Source organism: Lepus europaeus, chromosome 1 (assembly GCF_033115175.1).
Source record: "Lepus europaeus isolate LE1 chromosome 1, mLepTim1.pri, whole genome shotgun sequence".
NCBI classification, from domain to species: Eukaryota; Metazoa; Chordata; class Mammalia; order Lagomorpha; family Leporidae; genus Lepus; species Lepus europaeus.
Genome location: NC_084827.1, coordinates 134,748,719 through 134,754,718, shown reverse-complemented (window position 1 = coordinate 134,754,718; position 6,000 = coordinate 134,748,719). Strand labels below are relative to the sequence as shown.

At 45.3% G+C, this 6,000-nt stretch overlaps 1 protein-coding gene across 1 annotated transcript in view; it reads left to right on the top strand.

The window, feature by feature from the left end:
- The first annotated feature begins 314 nt into the window (after positions 1–314).
- STAT4 (signal transducer and activator of transcription 4) overlaps positions 315–6,000 on the top strand; it is a 146,878-nt gene continuing 141,192 nt past the window's right edge. Inside the window, exon 1 of the mRNA XM_062189370.1 lies at positions 315–408. The gene's annotated coding sequence lies outside the window, so the exon portion shown is untranslated. The remainder of the gene's footprint in view (positions 409–6,000) is intronic.

The window sequence follows — 6,000 nt, the reverse complement described above, 5'->3', positions numbered from 1 at the left end:
TCCCGCCTGGACTCCAGTCTTGCCATGGTTTCTTGGGCTTGTCTCTCTACCTTGTTCTCCCAGGTACCTATGGTCCCAACTCTGAATCACAGATATAATTTATGATCCTTTTTGTCAATAGGTTAAAGTATCAGATTGGTCTGGCAGAAAATGTATTTAATATAAATTCAATATCCTATTCTATTCATATTATTTATTCACTGTGGCAATTTTTTTCTCTGACTATAAAAGTTGAGCCTATAGGTCTTTAATTTTCAGAGCTAAACCTTTTTCCATTTTATTACACAACCATTTTATGTTGGCTCTTTTCCCAGTGTGCTGGCACTTCCTCAGTCCTCCATGAAATGCTAAAGAATAACAGATGTAACTCTGCAAAAACCTCAACCAGTTCAACAAGGACTCCGGAAAGTAAGTCATACTTCTTACAAGTTTAAATGCAGTTTTTATATAAGCAATCTGCTCTCAGTCTCTTGCTGTCTTCCCAGGGCTCTCTACCCTTATCTCCAGTCCATTTTTCCTCCTCTGTCTGAGACTGTTGCTTGTGTCAAAGAAGAATCTTGTTTTCCCATCTCCCTACAAGGCCAAGCAAGGCTACTGGTCCCCAGTGAGCCAATCTTAGCCAGAGGGAACCTGCATCACCATACTCAGTTGTGACTAGCCTCATAGTCACCCATATTTGAAGGGGCTTAGGGACCCATATCCCTCTAGAATTCACGGAGAATTCTTCATCATGGGAGTTGCATGTTAACTTTATCTTTCAGCAGGATTACTTTTGTGGCAATGGATCAAGCTATAACTGGCAGCTTACAATAGAAATTCAACTTCAAGTTCCTTAAGTGAAAAAAAAAAAGAAAGGAATTCATTTGTTGACTTGGAAGTCAAAGAGTATAAAGATGTGACTATATCCAGGGACATGCACTGGCTTTGCTCCATAACATCTTCCACAGACTGGGGAGAGGCCATTGAAAGCTCTAGGTACATGGTCATTGCCACTCACAGTTCTAACATAGAAAGAGACAGAGAGATCAAGTGCCCTGATTGGCCATTTAAGGTTTGGCCATGAGTCCAAAATGATGTCACTATAAGAAACAAAATAGTGCCTGAATTCGTGACAATAAAGTTCTTGACATATGTTTTTCTTTTGTTGACATATTGGGGGGGGGGGGTATGTTCAAAATGTTCATAGAAAATTAATATTATGAAAAAATGCAGAATCTCAAAAATATTTTGCACCAAAATGAACTGCGATTTTTAAAAAATTGTTTATGTATTTGAAAGTCAGAGCTACAGAGAGAGAAAGAGATTTTCCATCCGCTGGTTCACTCCCCCAGATGGCTACAATGGCCACAGCTGGGCCAGGCCAAAGCCAGGAGCCAGGAGCTTCCTCCATGTCTACCATGTGGGTGCAGGGGCCCTTGCACTTGGGGCCATCCTCTGTTGCTTTTCCCAGACCATTAGCAGGGAGTGGATTGGAAGTAGAGCAGCCAGGACTCAAACCGGTGCCCAATGTGATGCCAGCATCACAGTTGGTGGCTTTACCCTCTAGACAATGCAGGCTCCCCGAACTTATTTTTATTTATTTATTTATTTTTGGCAGGCAGAGTTAGACAGTGAGAGAGAGAGACAGAGAGAAAGGTCTTCCTTCCATTGGTTTACCCCCCAAATGGCTGCTATGGCCGGTGCACTGTGCCGATCCAAAGCCAGGAGCCAGGTGCTTCCTCCTGGTCTCCCATGCGGGTGCAGGGCCTAACACTTGGGCCATCCTCCACTGCCTTCCTGGGCCACAGCAGAGAGCTGGAGTGGAAGAGGAGCCACTGGGACTAGAACCCAGGATGCCAGCGCCGCAGGTGGAGGATTAGCCAAGTGAGCCGCGGCACAGGGCCCTGAACTTATTTTTAAATACCACCTCCCATGAACTTTCTGACGTCCTCTCATCCATTGGGCCCTTCAATTATTACAAAAACCAAGGCCAACAGGTAAGAAATCAAGTGTCTTCAGCTGTGTTAGTAAACAAACACAGCTGGGTGAGTAAATCACCCTGAAACAACAGCCCTTTCTGAGCTAGAGTGTACACAGTGCAGTTCACAGCGAAGGGGAACTCTCTCCAAACAGGAGACTCTAAGACTTTGTCTCTGGGTCAGCCTTGTCTCACAAAGGTGTTCCAGGGGGGAACCTGACCTTGAGTTTCGTGCGGAGGCGTCATTTACAAGAGGTAGTTGTCCTCTAGCAGATAGCATCTACTCCATTGGTTATCTCCAAAGAGAAGAGCAGCACTGTGCTGGAAGCTCCAGTTTAAGGCATTGAGTGGGGCAAGTGTACGGCCAACTCAAACAGAGCTGGTGCTCCGTCCGTATTTCTAGAGAAGACAACGGCGTCAGTCTTACTCCTTGGCCCTTTGCCCTCACTGAAGTGTGAGATTCCCTACGTGGAGATCCTGCGCTTTGCTGGGAAGGTGGTTGGACTGGATGATCTAATCGTTGTTCCGCCTTTGCCAACCTCTGTGTGCAATCCATTGTTAGAATTGTTAAGCAACATCCAGTGGAATTCTCTGGGAATGACATAGAACGTCAGAAATACAAACAGAAGGAAGACAGCCTTTCCCTATGATGTCAGCCTCTGCTTTAGTTTAAATATTTTTAGAGTATATCCCAGTTAAGCCAGATATCTTGTTCACAATGGGGCAGTACTGCAGTGTGGGCAAGAAGACAATACACTTACAGTAGAAGTTCCCACTGTGCAGTCAGTTCTGTTAAAGTTTCGTGTTACAGCTGATTAGCTGGCTGCTTCTGACAGGGCCAGACATGACGAGCTGCTCCACCCCCAGAGAATCTGCAGCCTGAGCACCACCAAAAAGGGAGCCTGGGTATACCGCTCTTCGGCACATTACCACGGATCTGAGTGTCTTGGGGGTTATACATTGACCTCTTAAATACATAGCAGGACTTGATTAAGATAACTACTGCCCTTGTGATGTCCTTGTCGGTTTCTCTGTTCCTGGGAGTAATGAGGAAGTGAATGCAGAGGCCGTGTCTTGATATTAGGAGTGAAGTACATTATTGGAGAAAGTTTTCTGAAAAAGCCAAGCAGCCAACAAACAAGCAGTGGTAGCTACAGAATTTCCATACAGGAAAGCACTTAAGGTGGTGACTTCTTTGGATTTGTTCCGCAGCTGACTTTGCTATGCACATGTGTACCATCTTAGCTTTGACGGTGTGTGGGATTTTGAGAGGGGGAAAAGGGAAAATGCGGAGTGGTATGGGAGGTATTACGGAGAGTGAGGAGACCCCTGAGACTTTTCTTAGCATCACCACCCTGTGTAACCTTGACACAGCTACCTAAGGCACAAAGATGTTATCTAAACTAGCTAAATACCTAGCTCAGGTGTGAATCAGACCAATGTCACCCTTCTGGTATTTAGCTAAACAAAACCAAGAATAAATCGTCACAAACCTTTGACAGCAGTGCCAATGGTTCACGCCCCACCCTTACCCCCCACATCTGTTCTGGTCTAAAGTATGACTAATTTACATAGTTGTGATAGCCTGATAGCCATAGAGTAAGTTGTTAGGGTGTAGGTTTTTTTTTTTTTTTTAAATTCTGTACACCGTCAGGTCTCAGGGACAAGCCATTACACAATCACAGATGACAAACGGCTGGAGAACAATGCTGGTGTTGTTTAACTGTGAAAGAAACTCAGAAATCAACTCCACAGGAGCTTCCATTTTCAGTGGCTGTCAGTTGGTTTTCATGTGAGAACAGTGCCCTCTGGTGCTTATTTAATATTCTGGCCTTCAGAACTGGCTAAGGAAAAAACTTTTTTTTTTTTTTTTTTTTTTTTGTTAAGATTTATTTTATCTATTTGAAAGAGAGTTACAGAGAGAGAGAGAGAGACAGAGAGAGGTCTTCCATCTGCTGGTTTACTCCCCAGATGGCTGCAACAGCCGGAGCTGCGCCGATCGGAAGCCAGGAGCCAGGAGTTTCTTCCGGGTCTCCCACATGGGGGTAAGGGCCCAAGCACTTGGGCCATCTCCTGCTGCTTTCGCAGGCCATAGCAGAGAGCTGGATCGGAAGAGGGGTAGCCGGTACTAGAACCGGCATTTGCCGGTGCTTCAGGCCAGGGCTTTAACCCGCTGCACCACAGCACCGGCCCAAGAAAAAAACCTTTATAACTTGAACAACATTGATGATAGATGTGATAGAACTGGCTATGCTGAAAATAATACTTCCCCATTTAAAACTGTATTCATTAAGGGTGTGTACCACTAATCCTCATTACTCTCAAGTAGCATAAAACTAAAAACACGGTAGTCCAAGGAAACATCAATAGGAGCTGCAGCTGGACAGAAAAGACATCTGTCTATTCCAGCTCATCAGGGAAAACGGCTCTGTGATGGCAAACAATTTTCAGGAGGAAGAAGAGATCAACCTATCCTTTCTTCCAGTGAGTTCATCATTTTTGCACCACGCAGAGCCACAGATGCGGCTCCACCTTCTGTTGGGTTAGTTTGATTTTGTTTGTTTTCAGCCTCCACAGTCATTAGTTATTTCCACATAGGGAAGAAAGCACGCTGTACCCTTCTGATGATGAATTTTCCACAATTTGGATATTAATTCTGGGTAGCTGTTTCCAAGCTGATAATGATCAGATACAGATTTTTCCCTGAAGGTTTGTTAGCCTTCACTGTCTTCAGAAAAAGATCCTGGGGGCCGTCGCAGTGGCGCAGTGAGTTAACACCCTGGCCTGAAGCGCTGGCATCCCATATGGGCACTGGTTAGAGACTCAGTTGCTCCATTTCCTGTCCAGATCTCTACTATGGCCTGGGAAAGCAGTGGAAGATGACCCAAGTCCTTGGGCCCCTGCACCCACATGGGAGACCCGGAGGAAGCTCCTGGCTCCTGGCTTTGGATCAGCGCACCTCTGGCCATTGCGGCCAATTGGGGAGTGAACCATCTGATGGAAGACCTCTCTCTCTCTCTCTCTCTCTCTCTCTCTCTGCCTCTCCTCTCACTCTGTAACTCTGACTTTCAAATAAATAAATAAATCTTTAAAAAAAGAAAAAGAAAAAGATCCTGGTCTGAAGCTTTGGTTACCAAACTAAACATGAGACCACTGCTCCAACAAGTTAGGTTTGGGTGCAATTACCTCAATCCTTTTAGAAAATGAATGATAAGAGAGGAGAAAAATGATTGTTTCAACTCATGTCCTCCAAGAGGCTCACGTTCAGCCATCTTGTCATAAAGGCCAATGGTGTATTTGGCTTGGTTCTCCTCTTCCTCCCTCTTCCCTTTCTCTCTTTCTTTGGAGGATCCCCAGTACCTAATCAGTGTGAAGAATGATTAGGGTAAGAATTATTTCTTTAGAACAGAGAAAGAAAACTGGCAGCATCCACATCTATAGATGGATATTAGAACAGTGTTAGAACAGTGTGGGTCTTTGCTAGATTTGTGTCTGTGTATGTGTGTGTGTGTGTGTGTGTGGTTATACTTTTTGGTTATGTCAACAATCGAAATGCAAGTGATTTTTCTTAAAAATCCATATTAGGATGGCCCCATCATCATCTACTCCATGAGGCCTTCGAGTTCATGGCATTGTATTTAGGGGTTTCCCTTCATGGGGTACCTGTTAATAGACCACTGGGTATTGCCAGTGCTGAACTTTCAGCTACCTTGCTCTCCCCAAACATAAAACAAACTTCACCCTGTCCCCTCCTGCTCTCTTTTCCACAACAGCCCAGTGCCGAGGTGATGCACTTTCTAACATCCTCACTCACCTTTTCCAGCGGTGGCTCTAGCAATGACGAAGCTGGGTCAGAGAGAGGTCATTATTCTGCAACCACTCAGGTGGGAGACATCCAAGGTCCCATCTAGGGCCTCACATTCCCACCCAGGCACCAGCGTTAGGAAAACCATTCCTTCCCCACTTGCACACAGCCCTGCACCAGGGCTCCTCTCTCAGGAACTGGAGCACGGTTTAGATTTCAGTCCTCACCCTCCAACAGG